At 46.3% G+C, this 26,066-nt stretch overlaps 1 protein-coding gene across 3 annotated transcripts in view; it reads right to left on the bottom strand.

The window, feature by feature from the left end:
* Positions 1 to 26,066, bottom strand: part of pik3c2a (phosphatidylinositol-4-phosphate 3-kinase, catalytic subunit type 2 alpha) — a 141,429-nt gene that overhangs the window by 110,813 nt on the left and 4,550 nt on the right. For 2 of the 3 annotated variants that reach the window (XM_078414953.1, XM_078414954.1), the window contains exon 2: positions 4,068 to 4,120. The gene's annotated coding sequence lies outside the window, so the exon portion shown is untranslated. Of the gene's footprint in view, positions 1 to 4,067; positions 4,121 to 5,084; positions 5,154 to 26,066 lie in introns of those variants that run through there. The other variant, XM_078414955.1, reaches the window with a different exon arrangement.

The following is a 26,066-nucleotide window of genomic DNA, read 5'->3' as shown; positions in this document are numbered from 1 at the left end:
AATACATAGGGTTAATGCAGGAATACATAGGGTTAATGCAGGAATACATAGGGTTAATGCAGAGTATTTAAACCAGAGAAGAACGAGATTGATCCCTGGGATGGCGGGACTGTCATATGAGGAAAGATTGAAAAGACTAGGCTTGTATTCACTGGAGTTTAGGATGAGAGGGGATCTTATAGAGACGTATAAAATTATAAAAGGACTGGACAAGCTAGATGCAGGAAAAATGTTCCCAATGTTGGGGGAGTCCAGAACCAGGGGCCACAGTCTTAGAATAAAGGGGAGGCCATTTAAAACTGAGGTGAGAAGGAACTTTTTCACCCAGAGAGTTGTGAATTTGTGGAATTCTCTGCCACAGAGGGCAGTGGAGGCCAAATCACTGGATGAGTTTCAGAGAGAGTTAGATAGAGCTCGAGGGGCTGGTGGAATCAAGGAATATGGGGAGAAGATAGGCACGGGTTACTGATTGTGGATGATCAGCCATGATCACAATGAATGGCGGTGCTGGCTCGAAGGGCCGAATGGCCTCTTCCTGCGCCTATTTTCTATGTTTCTAAGTCAGTTAAGAATCAGAGGACGAAGGTTGAAGGAGAAGGGGGGAGAGATTTAAGGGGCAACTTTGTTTTTCCGCACAAAGTGTGATAGATTTCTGAAACAAGGCGCTGGAGGAGGTAGTTTAGGCAGGTATTAGCACATTTAAAACATTTGGATGGGATAAGTTTAGAGGGATACGTGTCAAATGCAGGCAGGTGGGACGAGTGTAGATGGGGCGTGTTGGTGGTATGAGCAAGGAGGGTCCGTTTTCAGGCAGTGTGACGATAACTCCTCATATGAAACTCTCGTATTTTGGAGATATAACATGGGAACAGCCCCGATAACAGAGGGGAAGAAGCTGTTTCTTTTTTGCTGTGCATCTCCCTTTAGTGGAAACACAAAAGAGTTGTTGGAAAGTCATGGTAATTGTGGGAAACTGTCTGGATCAGGGTTATGTTTAATTGTCACATGAACAAGTAAAATGTTTGGTTTTGCATGCTATCCAATCAGATGAGTTAATATGGAGATACAAGGAACTGTGGATTCTGGTTTACGGAAAAAGGCACAGAGTGCTGGAGTAACGCAGCAGGTCAAGTCAAGTCAAGTCAAGTCAAGTCAATTTTATTTGTATAGCACATTTAAAAACAACCCACGTTGACCAAAGTGCTGTACATTTGATTAGGTTCCAATAGAAAAAAAAAAATGAAAACATACAGTAGCACGCAAACAGTTCACAGCGCCTCCTCAATGAGCCTCAAACGCTAGGGAGTAGAAATATGTTTTGAGCCTGGACTTAAAGGAGTCGATGGAGGGGGCAGTTCTGATCGGGAGAGGGATGCTGTTCCACAGTCTAGGAGCTGCAACCGCAAAAGCGCGGTCACCCCTGAGTTTAAGCCTAGACCGTGGGATAGTGAATAGCCCCAAGTCGGCCGATCTGAGGGACCTGGAGTTAGAGAGGGGGGTTAGAAGATTTTTGATGTAGGGGGGGGAGTGTCCATTTATGGCTTTATACGTGAATAGGAGGAGCTTGAAGTTGATTCTGTACCGTACAGGGAGCCAGTGGAGAGAGGCCAGAATCGGGGTGATGTGGTCCCTTTTACGGGTACCCGTCAGGAGTCTCGCTGCGGCGTTTTGGACCAGTTGCAGGCGGGACAGGGAAGATTGGCTGATCCCAGTGTATAGGGAGTTGCAGTAGTCTAGGCGGGAGGAAATGAAAGCGTGAATGATTTTTTCTGTGTCGTCGAATTTGAGGAAAGGTTTGATTTTAGCTATGGTTCGAAGTTGGAAGAAGCTGGCTTTTACCACAGCGTTGACTTGCTTATCAAATTTTAATGCAGAGTCAAATATCATGCCGAGGTTTTTGACATGCGGTTTGACTAGGCAGGATAGGCTTCCAAGACTGCCTGTTATCAATTTGATGGAGTCGGGGGGGCCGAATAGGATGACCTCAGACTTGCTCTCATTTAATTGGAGGAAGTTCTGTGCCATCCAACATTTTATGTCCTCAAGGCAGTGTGAGAGGCTGTTTAAATTTGACTGGTTGTTGGGTTTCAGGGGGAGGTAAAGCTGAGTGTCATCGGCATAGCAGTGGAAAGAAATGCCGTGCCTTTGAATGATTTGGCCAAGGGGGAGCATGTATAGAGAAAAGAGAATGGGGCCTAGGATTGAGCCTTGTGGAACTCCGCAGGAGAGGCTAGCTGGAGCAGAGGAATAACTGCCTATGTTGATGGCGAAACTCCTATCTTTGAGGTACGAAGCGAACCAGCTCAGGGCAGTGTCATCAATGCCAACCGCGTACCGGAGACGGTCAATAAGGATGGTGTGGTCCACTGTATCGAATGCTGCGCTGAGGTCGAGAAGGAGCAGGATTGCACAGTCGCCGGTGTCGATGGCGAGAAGCAGCTTCGTTGAGAACGTGGTTAGGTGACATTTCAAGGGACCCGAGATGGGACAATATAATAAATACATTCTAGCTAAAGTCCAGTACAATCGGTAAAGCAAAGAGGAAGACACAGAGTGCAGAACAGTTCTCAGCATTGTAGCGCACCAGATCCACAGGGACAAAGCCTCTTCTTGCACAGGCGGTAAAGTGATGCAAAGATCCTCACCAAATCTGTGAAGGATTGTGACTGGCACAGAAACGGTGCCAAGAGCTCGGCTGTCACGTTTCTGCTCTCTTGGCCAGTACAATGGCTTTGACTGTAAACCCCTGGCATCCAGCTCCATTTCCAATTAGACAACATCTGTTTGAACAAAGGCATGCTTATTTTGTGGGGACTTCCACATTCGGGCAATGTGGTCAGTGAGGAAACATCAAAATGCAAAGATTGCCTTCTTCATGAGCAGTGGTTGTTGGATGGGCCATAGCTTTGCCCTTATTTCTCCAGTTTGCATGTGGCCTCCCTCTGACAGTGGAGGAGCACTGTCAGAGGGAGGCCACATGCAAACTGGAGGAACTACACCTCGTATTTCGCCTGGGTAGTTTCCAACCCAGCTTTATGAATATTGGTTTCCCAAATTTCAAGTGATTCCTGCATTCCTTCCCCTCCCCCACCCTCGTCATCCTACCAGTTCCACTGTTCGTATCCTGTAACCCTCTCGTTAGCACATCTTCCCCAGCCAACAATGGGCCATGATGGGCTCCACCCTTCCTGAAGTCATTTGTTGTTGGCCATTATTTGTTCTGGCTTTTTCTCGCCTCCAGTATATCCCTCCCCCTCACCTCTACCTTCAGTCTAAAGAAGGATCCCGATTAAAAACATCACCTGTCCCTCCCTCCACAGATGCTACCATTAGACTACTTTTAAGATACAGTGAGGAAACAGGGCATTCAGCCCACTGTGTCCACGCCGACCAGCGGTCACCCCTTACTCTAGCACTATCCAAGACACTGGGGACAATTTTACTGAAGTCAATTAACCAACAAACCTGCACATTTGGAATGTGAGAGAAACCGGAGCACCCAGAGAAAACCCAAGCAGTCCCAGGGAGAACGTACAAACTCCATGCAGACAGCACCCGCACTAAGGATCGAACCCGTGTTTCTGCTGTTGTAAGACAGCAGCTGAAACGCTGTGCCACCATGCCACCCTGGTTCCTCCAACACTGCCTCTCACAATCTTATGTCATAACTTTGTGTTAAATGTATTGCACACATACACTCTAAACTGCCTCCATCAGTATTGGCAGAAGTGGATGCAGTTTGCTCTTTAATCTACACATCCCACATTGTCCTCTGCTCTTGGGATAGTTTGAAAACAGAATAGGCAGATCATAATTAATGTAGATTGGGGCATGATCAATAACATTATATTGCATCAGTATTGTAACCACTGGAATATTCCACAGCATCGAAAGCAAGCTACAGGAGTGAAGCTGGAGACAAAGAACAGATAGACTACGGGAGACAGTACAAAGACACGCCAACGTGGAAAACCAACGACATGTAACCTGGTACATACATGACATATGTTGTATATCACGCATATACACATTTTATTGATAGTCCGCATTCAAATTAACTTCCTTGCCTTAGTTACAATCCCAAAGTATTCCTTGGTCGTGTTTTGGTTAGATGGTCCATCTGAAAGCCAAGCAAAAAACACAAACGGATGTTAATAAGACTCGACATTAAGAACAAGATTCACGTTAAAAGGGCTTTGAAGCTACAAGGAAGGCCAGACGGTGGTTTAAAAAAAAAGACACAAAGTGCTGGAGTAACTCAGACGGGCATGCAGCATCTCTGAAGAACACGGATAGTGACGTTACGGGTCAGGACACCTCTTCACACTGATTGGGTTGGGGATGGGGTGGGGGTTGTGAAGTAAGCTGGAAGAGAGGAAGGGCCGGACAAAGCATGGCCTATAAAACAGGCAAGGGTTTTTGTTTTGGATAGGCAGATGGTTAAACAAAGGCAAGAGATAAAAAACAGAAGGTGCGAGACAAAAGTATGAAAGAGTTGTGAATTGTGAAGCCAGAGGCAGGAATGTAGGAGGAAGGAATGTACGAGTTCAGTGGGGCACGTGAATAGGACCTGATAGAAATTTGCATGAGACGAGAAATAGTATTGAGTAGACAGATGGGACTGACGGCTGATAAATCCCCAGGGCCTGATGGTCTGCATCCGAGGGTACTCAAGGAGGTAGCTCTAGAAATAGTGGACGCATTGGTGATCATTTTCCAATGTTCAATAGATTCAGAATTAGTTCCTGTGGATTGGAGGGTAGCTAATGTTATCCCACTTTTCAAGAAAGGAGCGCGAGAGAAAACAGGGAATTACAGACCAGTTAGCCTGACATCGGTGGTGGGGAAGATGCTGGAGACAATTATTAAAGAGGTAATAACGGTGCATTTGGATAGTGGTAAAAGGATTGGTCCAAGTCAGCATGGATTTATTATTTTTTTTAGATTTAGATTTAGAGATACAGCGCAGAAACAGGCACTTCGGCCCACTGAGTCCGTGCCGCCCAGCGATCCCCGCACACGACACTATCCTACACACACTAGGGACATTTTTTACATATTACCCAGTCAATTAACCTACATACCTGTACGTCTTTGGCGTGTGGGAGGAAACTGAAGATCTCGGAGAAAATCCACGCAGGTCACGGGGAGAACGTACAAACTCCGTACAGACGGCGCCCGTATTCAGGATCGAACCCGAGTTTCCGGCGCTGCATTTGCTGTAAGGCAGCAACTCTACCGCTGCGCCACCGTGCCACCCGTATTAAAGGCAAAATCCTGCTTGACTAATCTTCTGGAATTTTTTGAGGATGTGACAAGTAAAATGGATGAAGGTGAGCCAGTGGATGTAGTGTATCTAAACTTTCAGAAAGCCTTTGATAAGGTCCCACACGGGAGGATGGTGAGCAAAATTGGAGCACATGGTATTGGGGGTAGGGTGTTGACATGGATAGAGAATTGGTTGGCAGACAGGAAGCAAAGAGTAGGAATATATGGGTCCTTTTCAAAATGGCAGGCAGTGGCGAGTGGAGTGCCGCAAGGCTCGGTGTTGGGGCCGCAACTGTTTACCATATATATTAATGATTTGGATGATGGAATGAGAAGTGACACTAGCAAGTTTGCAGATGACACAAAGCTGGGTGGCAGTGTGAACTGCGAAGAGGATGTTAGGAGGTTGCAGGGTGACCTGGGCAAGTCGAGTGAGTGGGCAGATGCGTGGCAGATGCAATATAATATAAATAAATGTGAGGTTATCCACTTTGGCGGAGCAAACAAGGAGGCAGATTATTATCTCAATGGTGTCAGGTTCGGTAAGGGGAAATGCAACAAGACATTGGTGTCCTTGTACATCAGTCACTGAAAGTAAACGTACAGTTACAGCAGGCAGTGAAGAAAACTAACTTCATACACTTCACCTCCAATTTCCATCCTGCCCTTAAATATACCTGGACTATCTCTGACATCTCCCTCCCGTTTCTGGACCTCACCATCTCCATCACAGGAGACAGACTAGTGACGGACATTTACTACAAGCCCACCGACTCGCACAGCTATCTGGACTACACTTCTTCCCACCCGGTCCCCTGCAAAAAGTCTATCCCCTACTCCCAATTCCTCCGTCTACGCCGCATCTGCGCCCGGGATGAGGTGTTTCAGACTAGGGCTTCCGAGATGTCCTCGTTTTTCAGAAAACGGGGATTCCCCTCCTCCATTATAGATGAGGCTCTCACTAGGGTCTCTTCTACATCCCGCAGCTCCGCTCTTGCTCCCCCTCCCCCCACTCGCAACAAGGACAGGATCCCCCTCGTTCTCACCTTCCACCCCACCAGCCAGCGGATCCAACATATCATCCACCAACATTTCCGTCACCTACAACAGGACCCCACCACTGGCCATATCTTCCCATCCCCTCCCCTCTCTGCGTTCCGCAGAGACCGTTCCCTCCGCAACTCCCTGGTCCACTCGTCCCTTCCTACCCAAACCACCCCAACCCCGGGCACTTTCCCTTGCAACCGCACGAGATGCAACACCTGTCCCTTTACCTCCCCCCTCAACTCCATCAAAGGACCCAAACAGTCTTTCCAGGTGAGACAGAGGTTCACCTGCACCTCCTCCAACCTCATCTATTGCATCCGCTGCTCTAGATGTCAACTTATTTATATCGTCGAAACCAAGCGCAGGCTCGGCGATCGCTTCGCTGAACACCTGCGCTCGGTCTGCATTAACGCAACTGATCTCCCGGTGGCCCAGCACTTTAACTCCCCCTCCCATTCCCAGTCTGACCTCTCTGTCATGGGCCTCCTCCAGTGCCATAGTGAGGCCCGCCGGAAATTGGAGGAGCAGCACCTCATATTTCGCCTGGGCAGTTTGCGGCCCGGTGGTATGAACGTCGACTTCTCCAACTTCAGATAGCTCCTCTGTCCCACCCTTCCCCTCCTCCTTCCCAGATCTCCCTCTATCTTCCTGTCTCCACCTATATCCTTCCTTTGTCCCACCCCCGACATCAGTCTGAAGAAGGGTCTCGACCCGAAACGTCACCCATTCCTTCTCTCCCGAGATGCTGCCTGACCTGCTGAGTTACTCCAGCATTTTGTGAATAAACTAATGGCATGTTGGCCTTCATAACGAGAGGATTTGAGTATAGGAGCAAGGAGGTCCTTCTGCAGTTGTGGGAGTTTTGGTCTCCTAATTTGAGGAAGAACATCCTTGCGTAGATTCACGAGATTAATCACTGGGATGGAGGAACTGTCATATGGGGAAAGATTGGAAACACTGGGCTTGTATTCACTGGAGGATGAAAGGGGATCTTGTAGAGATGTATAAAATTACAAAAGGACTGAACAAGCAAGATGCAGCCCGCAGGTTGAACTTGCAGCAGGTGGTCTTTTTGGTAAACCAGCAGTTCCTTGTTTCTACATGGAAAAAAGTATTTGTTCCCCATTTGGTAACACAAGAATTACAAAAAATTTGAGGCCACATCAGAAGACTCCTGACGGGTACCCGTAAAAGGGACCACATCACCCCGATTCTGGCCTCTCTCCACTGGCTCCCAGTACAGTACAGAATCAACTTCAAGCTCCTCCTATTCGCATACAAAGCCCTAAACGGGCTTGCCCCCCACCCCCCATATCAAAAAATCTTCTAACCCACTACTCTATCTCCAGGTCCCTCAGGACGGCCGACTTGGGGCTACTGACTTGCAGCTCCTAGACTGTGGAACAGCATCCCTCTCCCCATCAGAACTGCCCCCTCCATCTACTTCTTTAAGTCCAAGCTCAAAACCTATTTCTACTCCCTAGCATTTGAGGCCCTCTGAGGGGGCACTGTGAATTGTTTATGTATGTGCTGTTATGTTTGTGTGCCATTGTATGTTCGTTTCTTAGTACCTGAACTGATGTACAGCACTTTGGTCAACGTGGGTTGTTTTTAAATGTGTTATACAAATAAAATTGACTTGACTTGACCTGTTTCCTACAACCCACAAGCCAACTCTATTAAATTAATTGATATCTCTACATTCTGCAGGAGAACCTGACCTACAAATCCTCCTCTTGTAATATATTTAACATGTCCTGGCCTACTTTTATAATTGCACTATGTTAACGAGGTTTGAAACAGACTCCAGCCACCAAATGCTTTCATTATTCCCACCAAATTACGCCACATCTACTTTCTTCAAAAAAATGATTTCCCCAAACAGCTGATGTGTGGGATTTAAAAATAAAAAAAACAAAGTGCCCATTTGAACAGCAACAGGATACTTCCTCTACCATACAGGGCAGTGATTACAAAGAAAACACAAAATGCTTTGGAGAGAGATGAAAGAAATTTGTAAAGAAAATAACCGGACATGTTACCAAAGAACAAATGAACCTTCAACCCAATGGTATGTTTCCATCAAGATAGCACCATTTCCTCGATTGACAACATTTAAACAATGTTCCCATCCTGAACTGATTGAAACATATTCATAGCTAGATTAACTTCAGGGAAATCAAATAAATCTTCAGCGATACATGCGGCACTTCCAAGTATGGAATAAATCGGGTAAATGCAGAGTCTTTTACCCAGAGTAAGGCAATCACGAAGCAGAGGGCACAGTTTAAGGTGAGGGGGAAAGAATTAACAGGAAAACAAGGGACAACGCTGTTTTACTACACAAAGGATGATGGGTATCTGGAATGAGTTGCCGGAGGAGGTGGATGAGGCAGCTACCATCACAACATTTAAAAAAACATGGATGGGACAGGTTTAAAGGGAAATGGGCCAAATGCAAGTAGGTGGGGCTAGTGTAGAAGGGGCATGATAAACAGGTACACCCTCTTGGGAGCTGTTGGGGCAGAAGACGCTCCCAGTCCGAGCGGCGGACCGGTTGGCGGCTCTAATCCAGGCAAGGAGACTCGATCGGGGAGACTGAAGTCGGGAAGAGCCATAGTAGTGGGTGACTCCATTGTCCGAGGTACGGACAGTAGATTCTGTGGCGGCAGGCGGGACTTGAGGATGGTCTGTTGCCTCCCTGGTGCCAGGGTTCAAGACATCACGGACCGGCTTCAGAACATCCTAGCGAGGGAAGGCGATCAACCGGAAGTAGTTGTGCACGTGGGCACGAACGACATCGGGAGGAAGAGGAAGGAGATACTGCAACATGAGTTTAGAGAGTTAGGAAGGAGACTGAGAAGTAGGACGTCGAAGGTGGTTATCTCTGGACTGTTACCTGTACCTCGTGCTGGTGAGGGCAGGAATAGAGAGATCGGGGATATGAATGTATGGCTGAGGGGCTGGTGCAGGGATTTAGATTTATAGACAACTGGGATATCTTCTGGGGTAGGGGTGACCTGTACAAAAGGGACGGGTTACACCTTAACAGCAGGGGGACCAACATTCTGGCAGGCGGGTTTGCTAGTGCTACACGTGTGGCTTTAAACTAAGTAGTGGGGGGAGGGGTTGACAAACTGGGAATATGAAGATGGAGTTAAAGGGGAAGCGAATACAGTAGAAAATGCAAAGGAGTTCTAGAAGGGATAAGAGAGTAAGGTCAGGGCCAATTGTAACCGGTGTGAGAGGGGAGGTGAATACCAAAATTAAAGTGTTGTATTTAAATGTGCGAAGTATAAAGAATAAAGTGGATGAGCTTGAGGCTCAGTTAGACATTGGCAAGTATGATGTTGTGGGAATCACTGAGACATGGCTACAAGAGGACCAGGGCTGGGAGCTGAATATTCAGGGGTACACAACATATAGAAAAGACAGACAGGTGGGCAGAGGGGGTGAAGTCGCTCTGTTGGTGAGGAATGATATTCACTCCCTTGCAAGGGGTGACATTGAATCAGGAGATGTTGAATCAGTATGGATAGAACTGAGGAATTGTAAGGGTAAAAAGACCCTAATGGGAGTTATCTATAGGCCCCCAAACAGTAGCCTCGACATAGGGTGCAAGTTGAATCAAGAGTTAAAATTGGCGTGTCGCAAATGTAATGCTACGGTGGTTATGGGAGATTTCAACATGCAGGTAGACTGGGAAAATCAGGTTGGTAATGGACCCCAGGAAAGAGAGTTTGTGGAGTGTCTCCGAGATGGATTCTTAGATCAGCTTGTACTGGAGCCTACCAGGGAGAAGGCAATTCTGGATTTAGTGTTGTGTAATGAACCTGATCTGATAAGCGGACTCGAGATTAAAAGAGCCATTAGGTGGCAGTGATCACAATATGATAAGTTTTACTCTACAAATTGAGAGGGAGAAGGGAAAATCAGAAGTGTCAGTATTACAGTATAGCAAAGGGGATTACAGAGGCATGAGGCGGGAGCTGGCCAGAATTGACTGGAAGGAGGCCCTAGCAGGGAAGACGGTGGAACAGCAATGGCAGGTATTCCTGGGAATAATGCAGAAGTTGCAGGATCAATTTATCCCAAAGAGGAGGAAAGATTCCAAGGGGAGTAAGAGACACCCGTGGCTGACAAGGTTAGTCAAGGGCAGCATAAAAATAAAAGGGAAGAAGTATAACATAGCAAAGAAGAGTGGGAAGCCAGAGGATTGGGACTCTTTTAAAGAGCAACAGAAGATAACTAAGAAGGCAATACGGGGAGAAAAGATGAGGTACGAGGGTAAACTAGCCAATAATATAAAGGAGGATAGTAAAAGTTTTTTTAGGTATGTAAAGAGGAAAAAAATAGTCAAGGCAAATGTGGGTCCCTTGAAGACAGATGCAGGGGAATTTATTATGGGGAACAAGGAAATGGCAGACGAGTTGAACTGGTACTTAGGATCTGTCATCACCAAGGATGATACAAGCAATCTCCCAGATGTTCTAGTGGCAAGAGATCCTAGGGTGACGGAGGAACTGAAGGAAATCCACATTAGGCAGGAAATGGTGTTGGGTAGACTGTTGGGACTGAAGGCCAGTAAATCCCCAGGGCCTGATGGTCTGCATCACAGAGTACTTAAGGAGGTGGTGCTAGAAATTGGTGATCATTTGGTGATCATTTTCCAATGTTCTATAGATTCAGGATCAGTTCCTGTGGATTGGAGAGTAGCTAATGTTGTCCCACTTTTTAAGAAAGGACGGAGAGAGAAAACGGGAAATTGCAGACCAGTTAGTCTTACATCAGTGGTGGGGAAGATGCTGGAGTCAAATATAAAAGACAAAATTGCGGAGCATTTGGATAGTAGTAACAGGATCGTTCCGAGTCAGCATGGATTTACGAAGGGGAAATCATGCTTGACTAATCTTCTGGAATTCTTTGAGGATGTAACTAGAAAAATTGACAGGGGAGAGCCGGTGGATGTGGTGCACCTCGACTTTCAGAAAGCCTTCAACAAGGTTCCACATAGGAGATTAGTGGACAAAATTAGAGCACATGGTATTGGAGGCAGGGTACTGACATGTATAGAAAATTGGTTGGCAGACAGAAAGCAAAGAGTGGGGATAAATGGGTCCCTTTCAGAATGGCAGGCAGTAACTAGTGGGGTACTGCAAGGCTCGGTGCTGGGACCGCAGCTATTTACAATATACATTAATGACTTGGATGAAGGGATTAAAAGTACCAGATTTGCAGATGATGCAAAGCTGGGTGGCAGTGTGAACTGTGAGGAAGATGCTATGAGGTTGCAGGGTGACTTGGACAGGTTGTGTGAGTGGGCGGATGCATGGCAGATGCAGTTTAATGTGGATAAGTGTGAGGTTATCCACTTTGGTGGTAAGAATAGGAAGGCAGATTATTATCTGAATGGTGTCAAGTTAGGAAAAGGGGACGTACAACGAGATCTGGGTGTCCTAGTGCATCAGTCACTGAAAGGAAGCATGCAGGTACAGCAGGCAGTGAAGAAAGCCAATGGAATGTTGGCCTTCATAACAAGAGGAGTTGAATATAGGAGCAAAGAGGTCCTTCTGCCATAGTGAGACCGCACCTGGAGTACTGTGTGCAGTTGTGGTCTCCAAATTTGAAGGATATTCTTGCTATTGAGGGTGTGCAGCGTAGGTTTACTAGGTTAATTCCCGGAATGGCGGGACTGTCGTATGGTGAAAGACTGGAGTGACTAGGCTTGCATACACTGGAATTTAGAAGGATGAGAGGGGATCTTATCGAAACGTATATTATTAAGGGGTTGGACACGTTAGAGGCAGGAAACATGTTCCCAATGTTGGGGGAGTCCAGAACCAGGGGCCACAGTTTAAGAATAAGGGGTAGGCCATTTAAAACGGGGATGAGGAAAAACTTTTTCAGTCAGAGAGTTGTAAATCTGTGGAATTCTCTGCCTCAGAAGGCAGTGGAGGCCAATTCTCTGAATGCTTTCAAGAGAGAGCTATATAGAGCCAAGGATAGCAGAGTCATGGGGTATGGGGAGAAGACAGGAATGGGGTACTGATTGTGGATGATCAGCCATAATCACATTGAATGGCGGTGCTGGCTCATAGGGCTGAATGGCCTCCTCCTGCACCCATTGTCTATGATGGTCAGAATGGGCAAGTTGGGCCAAGGGACTGTCTCCAAGCTGTATCACCATGACTATATCTTGGGACGTCTTATTCTGAACAAAGCTACACATTGCATTTTAAAATTGAGTCAGGCAAACAAAGTCATTGTGTAGTCCAGGTGATGCTTATAATTAAGATGGGTTAAACCTCTCCAGTGACTCATTTGTGACTTGCAGTTATGAATGGAATACAGTTATGAATGTTATGAACTCAATAGATGGATATAATTATATGCAAGGATTTTTTCCACTCTCAACCCCCGATAAAACACCTGGATAACAATTACATCTGGGAAATAAGAAACCAAACAGGTCCACCACCGATTTTCAGGCACCTTTGGTTCCAGAGCCTTGTTGGATTATACGTTTTGTCGGACTAATAGAGTCAGGGCCTCCGAGAAGAGTCCAAGGGTACCGGAACATTCTGCCCAGGCAGCCGGGGAGCAGAGACACTGACCCGCAAAGTCAGCCTTGTGCACTGATCTGCCAACTCGGGCCATGCTGGAGTTCCAGGAGCCCAGTTGTACCTGCCTATTGGATCAGGGACCGTTCTGGACGAGATACATTGAAAAGATGCAGGAAGCAAGCAACAGTATAGCCCACTGAACACATGCTGGTGGGAATCGTGTGGGTGGAGCATCTTGGTTGGCATGGATGAGTTGGGTGGAAAGGCCTGTTTGTGTTGTACGAATCTGACTTTCATGGAATTTTGCCCCAATGGTGCAGATTATTTGCTCGCTATACAGCACCACTCATTAGGACTACACAGTGGCGCAGCGGGTAGAGCTGCTGCCTCACAGTGCCAGGGATACGAGTTAGATCCTGGCCTCGGATGCTGTTTGTGTGGAGTTTGTACGTTCTCCCTGCGAGAGCGTCGGTTTCTTCCGGGTGATCCGGTTTCCTCCCACATCCCAACCATGACATCTGTGGAGTCAGCAGGAGGGGAAGTTCTCAATGAAATGGCAGCAATGAAACACTGCATTCCAATGAGGTTAACACGAGCATCACAAACCAACCTGACGTCAGAAGCCATTTCATCACAGGAGATGCAAGATCTGATGAGGGGTTAGATTTCAGGATCCTCATTAAAGAATGAAGGACAATGTTATAGGTGATTAAGATGACGAAGCTGAACCAATATTCAAGTACAAGAACAAGTTCCTCTAGCACTGTGTTGTTTTCCCAAGTTCATTAGTAATAGGACCAGTATTAGGCCAATCGGCCCATGAAGTATTCAATCATGGCTGATCTATATTTTCCTCTCAACCCCATTCTCCTGCCTACCCCCCATAACCCCCAACATTCGCACTAATCAAGAATTTATCTATCCATCTCCGCCTTAAAAATATCATATCATATCATATCATATATATACAGCCGGAAACAGGCCTTTTCGGCCCACCAAGTCCGTGCCGCCCAGCGATCCCCGTACATTAACACTATCCTACACCCACTAGGGACAATTTTTACATTTACCCAGCCAATTAACCTACATACCTTAACATTTTTTTGCTCAAGTACAAATGAGAGTTGCTTGAATAATGTTAGAGCCCAGGTACTTTGTATATTTTTAGTAACTCTTGTACAATGAAACTCTGGAGAGAAAAAAAGTTGTATTGTTGTTCCGAACATGCTATCTCTGCACATCGAGCGCCGTTTCCACTCCCACTGCACATCTGTGCTTACAGGCTAGAAATAAACCCAGCCACTGCGAGGTTCAAAAGGATGAGAACATAATTGTGGCAGCCACTTCATCAAGCAGAGCTACGATCACTTCACGTGGGCCTGAGCTAGCTACCAGGCATTCCAGCGGCAGAGCTTGCACAGAAACTCAAACCCTGCTCCAAGTCGATTGTGGCCTCGACTCCAGAGATCAGCAAAACCACAGATTCATGCAATCAGATAAAAATAGTGTTCTGCTTTATACTTTAGTCACGACCACAACACATCAATGATGCCAACTCAAATAATATTTTCAAAAGCAAATGGGGAGAAGGCAGGAGAATGAGGTTGAGAGGGAAAGATAGATCAGCCATGATTGAATGGCGGAGTAGACTTGAAGGGCCAAATGACCCAATTCTGCTCCTATAACTTATGAACAGTTCTCGAAAGAATGTCAATTCTTTCATGCTCTCCAGTTTCAACCTGCAATTTTGCGACAGTTGAGATGAACATCAGATGGAAGAATTTTCTGCAAAAGACAAAGTGCTGGAGTACCTCAGCAGGACCGACAGCATCTGTGGAAGGAATGAACAGATGTTTTGGGTTGGGACTCATCTTCAGACAGAAGAGTGACTGAAGAAGGGTCCCGACCCCAAAACATCATCTGTCCATTCCATCCACAGGTCCAGCAATATGTACTTTGCCTTTGATACAGTTGATATGTTGAACATCATTGCAACTGTATTGATGAAATGCACGTTGCTTTCAGAATTCCGTTCTTTGCGATCCATGAAAATGGAATACAAATGGACAAAAAAAACACAGGCAAGATACTAGTAAAATGGAGACAAGGAACTACAGAAGATTGTTTACAAAAAATACACAAAGTGCTGGAGTAACTCAGTGGTCAGGCATCATCTCTGGAGGACATGGGTAGATGACGTTTCGGGTCGGGACGCTTCCACAATCTATGATTTCCCATCCTACTACAATCAGTCTTAAGGGTCCTGCCCTTAAGACATCACTTATCCATGTCCTCCAGAGATGCTGTCTGGCCTGCTGAGTTACGCCAGGACTTTGTGTCTTTTTTTCGTGGCAAAGTAGCCGTTGTAGACACAAGTTATGCACACATATTTGGTACACAAGCTTAAAAGTGTGCACCACCAGACTCAGGAACGGCTTCCTCCTGTCGGTTATCAGGCTTCCGAACGGTCCTTCCATGAGTTAGGGTGCTGTCTGATTCACCTCTACCCCATTGCGGACATTTGACTTTGTCTATGGAACTGATGCAAGACAATACCATTATAGATGAGGCTCTCACTGGAATCTCCTCGATATCCTGCAACTCCCCTCTTGCTCCCCCTCCTCCCATTCGTAACAAGGACAGAGTATCCCTTGTCCTCACCTTCCACCCCATCAGCTGTCGCATACAGCATATAATCCTCCAACATTTTCGCCACCTCAACGAGATCCCACTACTGGCCACATCTTCCCATCTCCACCCCTTTTTGCTTTCCGCAGAGACCGTTCCCTCCGAAACTCCCTGGTCAACTCGTCCCTTCCCATCCAAACCACACCCTTCCACAGGTATTTTCTCCTGCAACCGCAGGAGATGCAACACCTGTCCCTTTACCTCTCCCCTCGACTTCATCCAAGGACCCAAACAGTCTTTCCAGGTGAGGCAGAGGTTCACCTACAGCTCCTCCAACCTCATCTACTGTGTCCGCTGTTCCAAGTGTCAACTTCTCTACACCATTGAGACCAAGTGCAGGCTCGGCGATCGTTTCGCTGAACACCTCCGCTCAGTCCGCCTTAACCAACCTGATCTCCCGGTTGCTCAACACTTCAGCTCCCCCTCCCATTCCCAATCTGACCCCTCTGTCCTGGGCCTCCTCCATTGTCAGAGTAAGGCCCAGAACAAATTGGAGGAACAGCACCTCATATTTTGTTTGGGTAGTTTACACTCCGGCAGTATGAACATTGACATCTCTAACTTCAAATAGCCCTTGCTTTCCCTCTCTCTCCATCCCCTTCCCTTCCCAGTTCTCCCACATCTTCCTGTCTCCGACTATAGCCTATTGTTGTCCCGCCCCCTCCCCTAACATCAGGCTGCAGAAGGGTCTCGCTGAGTTTCTCCAGCACTCTGTGAAACGACACCCATTCCTTCTCTCCAGAGATGCTGCCTGTCCCGCTGAGTTACTCCAGCATTTTGTGTCTATCTCAGAGATGCTGCCTGTCCCATTGAGTTAATCCAGCACTGTGAAACGTCACCTATCCATGTTCTCCACAGATGCTGCCTGACTTGCTGAGTTACTCCAGCACTCTGTGAAACGTCACCTATCCATGTTCTCCAGAGATGCTGCCTGACCTGCTGAGTTACTCCAGCACTCTGTGAAACGTCACCTATCCATGTTCTCCACAGATGCTGCCTGACCCGCTGTTACTCCAGCACTCTGTGAAACGTCACCTATCCATGTTCTCCAGAGATGCTGCCTGACCTGCTGAGTTACTCCAGCACTCTGTGAAACGTCACCTATCCATGTTTTCCACAGATGCTGCCTGACTTGCTGAGTTACTCCAGCACTCTGTGTCTACCTTCTGATGAGACAATGCTGAGAACTAGATTCTGCACTCTGCATCTTCCCCTTTGCTCTTCCTATTGTATTGGAGTCTGACTTGATTCTGTTTTTATACAGTATTTAATACAGTATGGTCGGATAGCATCCAACACAACGCTTTTGATTGTACCTCGGTACATATGACCCAAAATAACCTTAAGGAGCTTGACTTTTTTGCCTCAAGGCATTCATTAGCTGCCTCCACAGGTGACTAACCTCCTGAATTTACCACGCTTTTTATACTTTAATTTCAGACTTTTGATAATTAGTTTCCAAGTCAAAAGTGGGGGAAGAAGGCAAAATATTTCCCTTTTTCAAAAAAACTTCTGGAAATCAAATAAAACCTGGTGGTTTAGTTGAGACTCCGTACAGACAGCACCCATAGTCAGGGTTGGACCCGGGTCAATGGCGCTGTGAGGCAGCAGCTCTGCCACTGTGCACAGTGCTGCTCTTTGCAATTGTTTACGTGTCTTTGTCCAATGATTTTTAGCATTGTTCCAATTGTTTGCCTTTTTAGAGGCTCTAACTCAGCTTTTACAAGAATGATGCGTCAGCCAAATGATTAATGGTCCAATCCTTCTGAGGATCCGTGTAAGCAAGGGACGAATCGCAATTCTGCAGGCACTGACAGGTACAATGTTGATCATGATCGCCCACAAGGCTGTGAGTCCCAGACACAGAGCATGGATATAGGCCTATGCTGACCTAGATGCCCCATCTATGCTAGTCTATGCTAGTCCCACCTGCCTGTGTTTGGCACATATCCATCTAAGCCTTTCCTATCCACGAACCTGTCCTCACATCTTTTAAATGTTGTTATATTTCCTGTCTCAACTACCTCCTCTGGCAGTCCGCTCCATATAATTTAGTTTACTTTACAGATACAGCGTGGAAACAGGCCCTTTAGCTCACTGAGTCTGCACCGAACAGCGATACCCACACACTAGTTCTATCCTACACATTACGACAATTTACAGAAGCCAAAAGAGCTACAAACCCACAGCTCCTGTATGGGGATGTGGCAGGAAACCAGAGCACACGGAAAAACCCACTCGGTCACAGGGAGAATGTGCAAACTCCGTACAGACCCACCACCCTCCGAGTGAAAACATGGCCCCTCAGGTTCCTATTAAATCTTTCCCCTCACCTTAATCCTATGTCCTCTGGTTCTCCATTAACCATCAGAAACTGGGACAAGTGCTGGCACGCTGTGACTTGACAAGATGCAAAGCTGAATAAAGACTGCTCAAGCACTGCCAGAGGGCTGAAAAGACATTTATCTGAAGCACTCTAAGAAAGCATTCACTGTGGGAACTTTGCAGCAGTTGGCTGCAGATACAGTTCTAGAATCTAAAGCGGGTTCTGCATCCCAGCAACATGAAAAGCAGTGAGAGCCATCTGCAAACCAGGAGATCACCATGGTACCAGTAGCCCACCTCCTTGGGCACGGCAGGGCTAGTCGCACGCTCCAGCTTTCAACAGCAGTGTGAAAAAGATTCTTTACAGCTCACAGGGTAACGAGCATTACAAAAAGACAAACAATGCAAGGTTTCTGACACAGAAGCTGTTGCAACAGGGATTGGGAGTTCGCCAGGTCAACATAGTTTAAACAGTTCAACAGCATAAATGCGAACATTTTCAAAGGGTGCTCTTAACAAATGCATCTTAACCCCAAAATCACCAGTCTCACCCCGGCCACTCCCTCTTCTCCCCTCTCCCATCAGGCAAGAGATACAATAGCGTGACAATACACACCTCCAGATTCAAAGAAACATAGAAAATAGGTGCAGGAGGAGGCCATTTGGCCCTTCGAGCTAACACCACCATTCATTGTGATCATGGCTGATCGTCCACAATCAGTAACCCGTGCCTGCCTTCTCCCCATATCCCTTGATTCCACTAGCCCCTAGAGCTCTATCTAACTCCCTTAAATTCAGGGACAGTTACCATCCCAGCCATTATCAGGCAACTGAACCATCCTATCACCAACTGGAGAGCAGTCCTGAACTCCCATCTACCTCATCGGACATCCTTGCACTATCTTTAATCGGACCTAACCTAAAAAAGTTGCCCCTCAGGTTCCCATTAAATCTTAAAACTCACCTGAAGAGCCGGTCCTTTTGTTTTTGATTCCCCCACCCTGGGTGAAATTCTCTGTGCATTCACCCTAGCTATTTATTCCCATCATGATTTTATACACCTCTACAAGATCAACATCTGGAGTATTTTAGTATTATTAGCCCAAGATTGCTTTTGGTTAAATTTACTAATAAACATTATTACTGTTCTTAATCTGAAGGACAAAAAAGTACCAAGTTATAGCTGGGCCTGGCAATGTCCCAGTAAGAAAGGTCCCGAGCCGAGTCGTCATCAATCCACGTTCCTGGTATCTCCAGCACTTTAATTCATCATCAGATCAGTGGGGACATGGCACCTGATCACAGTTCTCCATTGTATGATTCAAGAACCAGAGGATATCGGTTTAAGATGAGGGGGAGAGCAGAGTCTCGCCCAAAACACAATCCAGCTGCACGAATATTGATTTCTCTAACTTTAAGTAACCCTTGCATTCCCTCTCTCTCCATCCCTCCCCCCCCCCCCCCCCCCCCCCCCCCCCGAGCCATCCAACTAATATCGAAGATACACACAGAATGCTGGAGTAACTCAGGCAGCATCTCGGTGGAGAAGGAATGGGTGAGGTTTTGGGCAGGACCGCTCACTACCCTGACATCAGTCTGAAGAATCGTGTCGACTCGAAATGTCACCCATTCCTAGGCTTGTATACACTGGAATTTAGAATGATGAGAGGGGATCTTATCGAAACATATAAGATTATTAAGGGGTTGGACACATTAGAGGCAGGAAACATGTTCCCAATGTTGGGGGAGTCCAGAACCAGAGGCCACCGTTTAAGAATAAGGGGTAGGCCATTTAGAACAGAGATGAGGAAAAACTTTTTCAGTCAGAGAGTTGTAAATCTGTGGAATTCTCTGCCTCAGAAGGCAGTGGAGGCCAATTCTCTGAATGCATTCAAGAGAGAGCTAGATAGAGCTCTTAAGGATAGCGGAGTCAGGAGGTATGGGGAGAAGGCAGGAACGGGGTACAGATTGGGAATGAACAGCCATGATCACAATGAATGGTGGTGCTGGCTCAAAGGGCCGAATGGCCGCCTACTCCTGCACCTATTGTCTATTGTCATGCTACCTGACTTACTCCAGCATTTTGTGTCTACCTTCGATACAAACCAGCATCTGCAGTTTTTTCCTCCTAGTTTCACTGTTGTCCTGCTTAGTTTCATTGATCGTACTCCCTCGTTATCACCACTTCCACGGCCAACAATGGACCATTGTGGGCTCCACCTTTTCTTGATCATCCTTGTTGGCCTCGACTTGTTCTTTTTGTACCTTTCATTCTTTGTACATTTCCATATTTCTCGTTTCCCTCTCCGCTGACTCTCAGTCTGAAGAAGGGCCTCAACCCAAAAGGACACCCATTCCTTTTCTCCAGAGATGCTGCCTGACCCGCCGAGTTACTCCAACATTTTGTGTCTATCTTCTGTGTAAACCAGCATCTGCAGTTCCTTGCAACACATCACCTACCCATGTTCTCCAGAGATGTTGCTGAATCACTCCAGCCCTTTAAGCCCTTCCTTTACACCGATCCAAATGCCATTTCAACATTATAATTGTTTCTGCCTCTGGTAGCTCATTCCAGATACGGAATACCCTCTGAGTGAATACTAATAATAATAATAGCCTTTATTGTCATTGTACTTAGAGATACAACAAAATTAGGAGAGCTACTCCTGATCAGTGCAACCAAGACAAGTTAAAACAAGTTAAAAACACATGCAATCACACACACTACACACAACGTCAACACGAGCAATATGCACCGTCAGAGAGCTAGCTGCATCTCTGTTAAAAGGTTGACACCGAGGCCCCTCTTAAAACTTTTCCTTCTCACTTTGAAAATAGGAGTCACTGCGAACTCAAATTTGAGGACAGGTTTAACCGCACAAGTAGAAGCACGCAGATCAATAAACATTTTTTTAAAAAGGAATGTGGTTGTTTGAACAGCAAGGTTATGAAGCCTTTTCCTTTTGTACTAGAAGGCAACCATTATAAACAGAGAACAGTCTGCAGGGATAGACACAAAATGCTGCAGTAATTCAGCAGGTCAGGCAGCATCTCTGGAGAAAAGAAATGTGACCCTTTGGGTCAAGACCCTTCTTCCTGAGGTCTAAAGAAGGGTCCTGACCTGAAACGTCGCCTGTCCATTCTCTCCAGTCGCTGCCTGATCCATTGAGTTCCTCCGGCACTATATGTCCTTTAAGTACAGTACAGTACAGCACTCCAAAGACGTACAGGTATGTAGGTTAATTGACTGGGTAAATATAAAAAAATTGTCCCTAGTGGGTGTAGGATAGTGTTAATGTGCGGGGATCGCTGGGCGGTGCGGACTTGGTGGGCCTTGGTGGGCCGAAAAGGCCTGTTTCCGCGCTGTATATATATGATATGATATGATAGTTACTACAAGAATATGTAACAAAGTACAGCGTAAAGTAAGTCTTTTCCCAGGAACTCAATTTGGAAGTGGGAACAAAATCTGTTACAGTTCAGCAATAACTTATCAAAAGTTTATCTAAACTCTACCCAGTCCAACTAAAAGTCAAGGGTGTTTAATTGTCATCTGTACCAACAACACAATCATGACATTCCCACTCGCAGCAGCTGAACAGGGAAAACCGTAAAAGCAAAGAAAAAAAAATCAACAAATAGTAACCATAATAGTGAAAAAAAAGGTTGGTAAAGCAAACAAAGACAGGAGAACCACATCACACTTTCTCCCTTGATGTGCGTTCTATTCTTGTACAATCACAGTCCACTTCTATTAATGCAAGGCTGTTTTCTTCTTTGCTTCCATGATTTAGTTCAAGCTATTTTAGCAAATGAGTTAAATGTTTATCTTACAAGAGGAAACCACAAAAATATGGATTCCCCCCCCAACAACATGTCTGCGACATCAACTCCACACCAATCTCCCCCTTTAATACGTCTCTACTGTTTCCATTTATCAGTGGGCCAGCAAACAGAACGAAAACTAATTTAGAAATGAGAAACTGCAGATGGTGGAGAACGTGATGCTTCGGTTCTGAAAAAGGGTCTCGACCTGAAATATCACCTATCCATGCTTTCCAGCGAAGCTGCCTGACCTGCTGAGTTACTCCAGCACTTTGTGCCCTATCAGGACAAAAACTAAACAAGATAGATCTTGCTCAGGTCAATGTCACCTGACAACCATCCCATTCGCCTCACAACTCATTGATTGGGCACTTGACCAGTGTGAATGCTTCCAATCAGTTCAACAACAGGACCAGCTACTTGCAATGCAAACTTCTTATTTTACACACACTACTACAGCAATCATTGGAATCAGGCAGTTGTTAATTAGCAATTACAAGTTTCTATCATCTTAAATTAATACCAATGTCCAGCAGACAAAATTAAGAACAAACCCTGCAGAAGGGCGAAATAGGATTTAAACTGCATTGTAGACACACAATGCTGGAGTAACAGCACCCTGTAAAACCCATGCAGGTCACGGGGAGAACGTGCAAACTCCATACAGACAGCACCCACAGTCAGGATGGCTCCTGGGTGTCTGACGCGGTCAGGTGGCAACACTACGGCTGTGGCACTGTGCCGCCCTGTCCTGCCACTCTGATGGATTTGTGTTGGTTTGAGTGTACTCATTCTAATATCTGTGTCAAATGGACACAGCAAGTAAATAGTTCTTCAGGGTTTCGTGGTGCACATGACAATAATGAACCAATACCAATAATGAAAACCAGCAGAATAAACTCCTCTGGCATCCAATGCTTTTCCAACAACTAACTGTGGGAGAGAGCGGGGGGGGGGTATTTATTATGGACTGGATGTGAACTGCAAAAATGAAACTCTTACTTGCTGCAGTGTCACTGTCACATTAGACACAACAGCAGTGAGACAATAAATTAATCAGTTATTCCATGATAGTGCAAATACCAAACTATAAACAGCAACCGTGGTAACGCCAAATGCACAGTGGTTTCGCAAGGCTGAGTTGGTTGGGGTAGGGAAAAAACTGCAGTTGCTGGTTTCAATCGAGGGTACGCACCTGGAGTACTGTGTGCAGTTTTGGTCTCCAAATTTGAGGAAGGATATTCTTGCTATTGAGGGAGTGCAGCGTAGGTTCACTGGGTTAATTCCCGGAATGGCGGGACTGTCGTATGTTGAAAGACTGGAGCGGCTAGGCTTGTATATGCTGGAATTTAGAAGGATGAGAGGGGTTCTTATTGAAACATATAAGATTAAGGGATTGGGATCTGGGAATAACTGTGCATTGTTCCCTGAAGGTGGAATCTCATGTGGATAGGGTGGTGAAGAAGGCGTTTGGTATGCTTGCCTTTATAAATCAGAGCATCGAATATAGAAGTTGGGATGGAATGTTAAAATTGTACAGGGCATTGGTGAGGCCGAATCTGGAGTATGGTGTGCAGTTCTGGTCGCCAAATTATAGGAAGGATGTCGACAAAATGGAGAGGGTACAGAGGAGATTTACTAGAATGTTGCCTGGGTTTCAGCACTTAAGCTACAGAGAGAGATTGAACATGTTGGGTCTTTATTCTTTGGAGCGTAGAAGGTTGAGGGGGGACTTGATAGAGGTTTTTAAAATTTTAAGAGGGACGGACAGAGTTGACGTGGGTAGGCTTTTCCCTTTGAGAGTGGGGAAGATTCCAACAAGGGGACATAGCTTCAGAATTGAGGGACAAAAGTTTAAGGGTAACATGAGGGGTAACTTCTTTACTCAGAGGGTGGTGGCTGTATGGAATGGGCTTCCGGTGGAAGTGGTGGAGGCAGGCTCAATTTTATTATTTAAGAGTAAATTGGATAGGTATATGTATAAGAGGGGATTAGAGGGTTATGGTCTGAGAGCAGGTAGATGAGACTAGGTCAGAGAGAGTGGTCGGCGTGGACTGGTAGGGCCGAACGGGCCTGTTTCCGTGCTGTAGTTGTTATATGATTATATGGTTATATGACACATTCGAGGCAGGAAACATGTTCCCAATGTTGGGGGAGTCCAGAACCAGGGGCCACGGTTTAAGAATAAGGGGTAGGCCATTTAGAATGGAGATGAGGAAAACCTTTTCAGTCAGAGAGTTGTAAATCTGTGGAATTCTCTGCCTCAGTAGGCAGTGGAGGCCAATTCTCTGGATGTTTTCAAGAGAGAACTGGATAGAGCTCTGATCACGCCGATTCTGGCTCCCTGTACGGTACAGAATCAACTTCAAGCTCCTCCTATTCACATATAAAGCCCTAAATGGACATTCCCCCCCCTACATCAAAAATCATCTAACCCACCTCTCTAACTCCAGGTCCCGACTTGGGGCTACTCACTATCCCGCGGTCTAGGCTTAAGCTCAGGGGTGACCGCGCTTTTGCGGTTGCAGCTCCTAGACTGTGGAACAGCATCCCTCTCCCCATCAGAACTGCCCCCTCCATCGACTCCTTTAAGTCCAGGCTCAAAACCTATTTCTACTCCCTAGCGTTTGAGGCCCATTGAGGAGGCGCTGTGAACTGTTTTGTATGTGCTGTTATGTTTGTGTGCTACTGAATGTTTCATTTTTTCCTTAGTACCTAATCAGATGTACAGCACTTCGGTCAACGTGGGTTGTTTTTAAATGTGCTATATAAATAAAATTGACTTGACTTGACTTGACTTAAAGATAGCGGAGTCAGGGGGTATGGGGAGAAGGCAGGAACGGGGTACTGATTGTGAATGATCAGCCATGATCACATTGAATGGCGGTGCTGGCTCGAAGGGCCGAATGGCCTCCTCCTGCACCTATTGTCTATTGACACAAAATGCTGGAGTAGCTCAGCAGGTCAGGCAGCATCTCGGGAGAGAAGGATTGGATGACGTTTCGGGTCGAGACCCTTCGTCAGACTGATGTCCGGGAGAGAGAATAGGAATGAGAGGAGCTAGCGGGGGAGCTCAGTCAGTTCTACAAGGAAACACATCGTGACGAGAGGAAAAGATAGTACCTGGAGAAGTTAAAAATTACCTGAAGTTCACTACAGAGATATGTTGAATTACTACACCGAGTGTTAAAGAGGAAACCGGAGCTGACACCTGACGTTATGGAATGCAGAACCCATTACTTGGTGTTCACAACATGCATGGATCAGATGGCATGATCAGTACTGACGAGGAAGAGGAACAAGTGGTGGCTCAGTGGTTGAGCTGCTGCCTCAGCGCCAGAGACCCCGGTAGCCACTCTTTGCATGTGTTGTGCACAGTGTTGGACTCTTGCCTCATCCTCCTTCCAATTGTCTTGAGGGCCGTGTGTGTGTCACGAGTGGCACTCTGACCACACACGGAGGATCTTACTTTGAGAACATCTCTCACTGCCAATCACGCAAGGCCCAGTCTGAAGAAGGGTCTCGACCCGAAAGGTCACCTGTTCCTTCTCTCCAGAGATGCTGCCCGCCCTGCTGAGTTACTCCAGCGTATTGTGTTTATCTTTGGTTTAAACCAGCATCTGCAGTTCCTTCTTACACAAAGATCTTGGAGCTTATTGGCGAGTTCTAATGCATTCGGCTGAAGAGTTTCAAGTGGGTGGCACAGTAGTGCAGCTGGTGGACATGAGGGTTTATTGGTTAATTGGTCTTTTATACATTGCCCCTAATGTGTAGGGAGTGGTCGTTTCGGGGGAGTTGATAACAATATGGAGAGAATGAAGTTGGATTGGATTAGTGTAAATGATGACTGGTAGCCAGTAAGAACTCAGTGGGCCATCCGACAGAAAGCACAGAAGCTTGAAAGTGCGCACCACCAGACTCGGGAACAGCTTCTTCCCCTCTGTAATCAGGCTTCTGAACAGTCCTTCCATAAGCTGGGGTACTGTCCGACTCACCTCTACCCCATTGCGGACATTGGACTTTGTCTCTGGAACTGATGCGCTACAATGTTGAGAACTACACCGATCAGCCAAAACATTATGACCACTGACAGGTGAAGTGAATAACATTGATTATCTTGTCAAGAGGTGGGATATATTAGGCAGCAAGTGAACAGTCAGTTCTTGAAGTTGATGTGTTGGATGCAGGAGAAATGGGCAGGAGTAAAGATTTTTTTGATTTAGAGATACAGCGCGAAAACAGGCCCTTCGGCCCACCGAGTCCGCGCCGCCCAGCGATCCCCACACATTAACACTATCCCACAAACACTAGGGACAATTTTTTTACATATTACCCAGTCAATTAACCTAC

This window comes from Rhinoraja longicauda, chromosome 18 (assembly GCF_053455715.1).
Source record: "Rhinoraja longicauda isolate Sanriku21f chromosome 18, sRhiLon1.1, whole genome shotgun sequence".
Lineage (NCBI taxonomy): Eukaryota > Metazoa > Chordata > Chondrichthyes > Rajiformes > Arhynchobatidae > Rhinoraja > Rhinoraja longicauda.
This window is presented reverse-complemented; position numbering and strand designations above follow the sequence as displayed.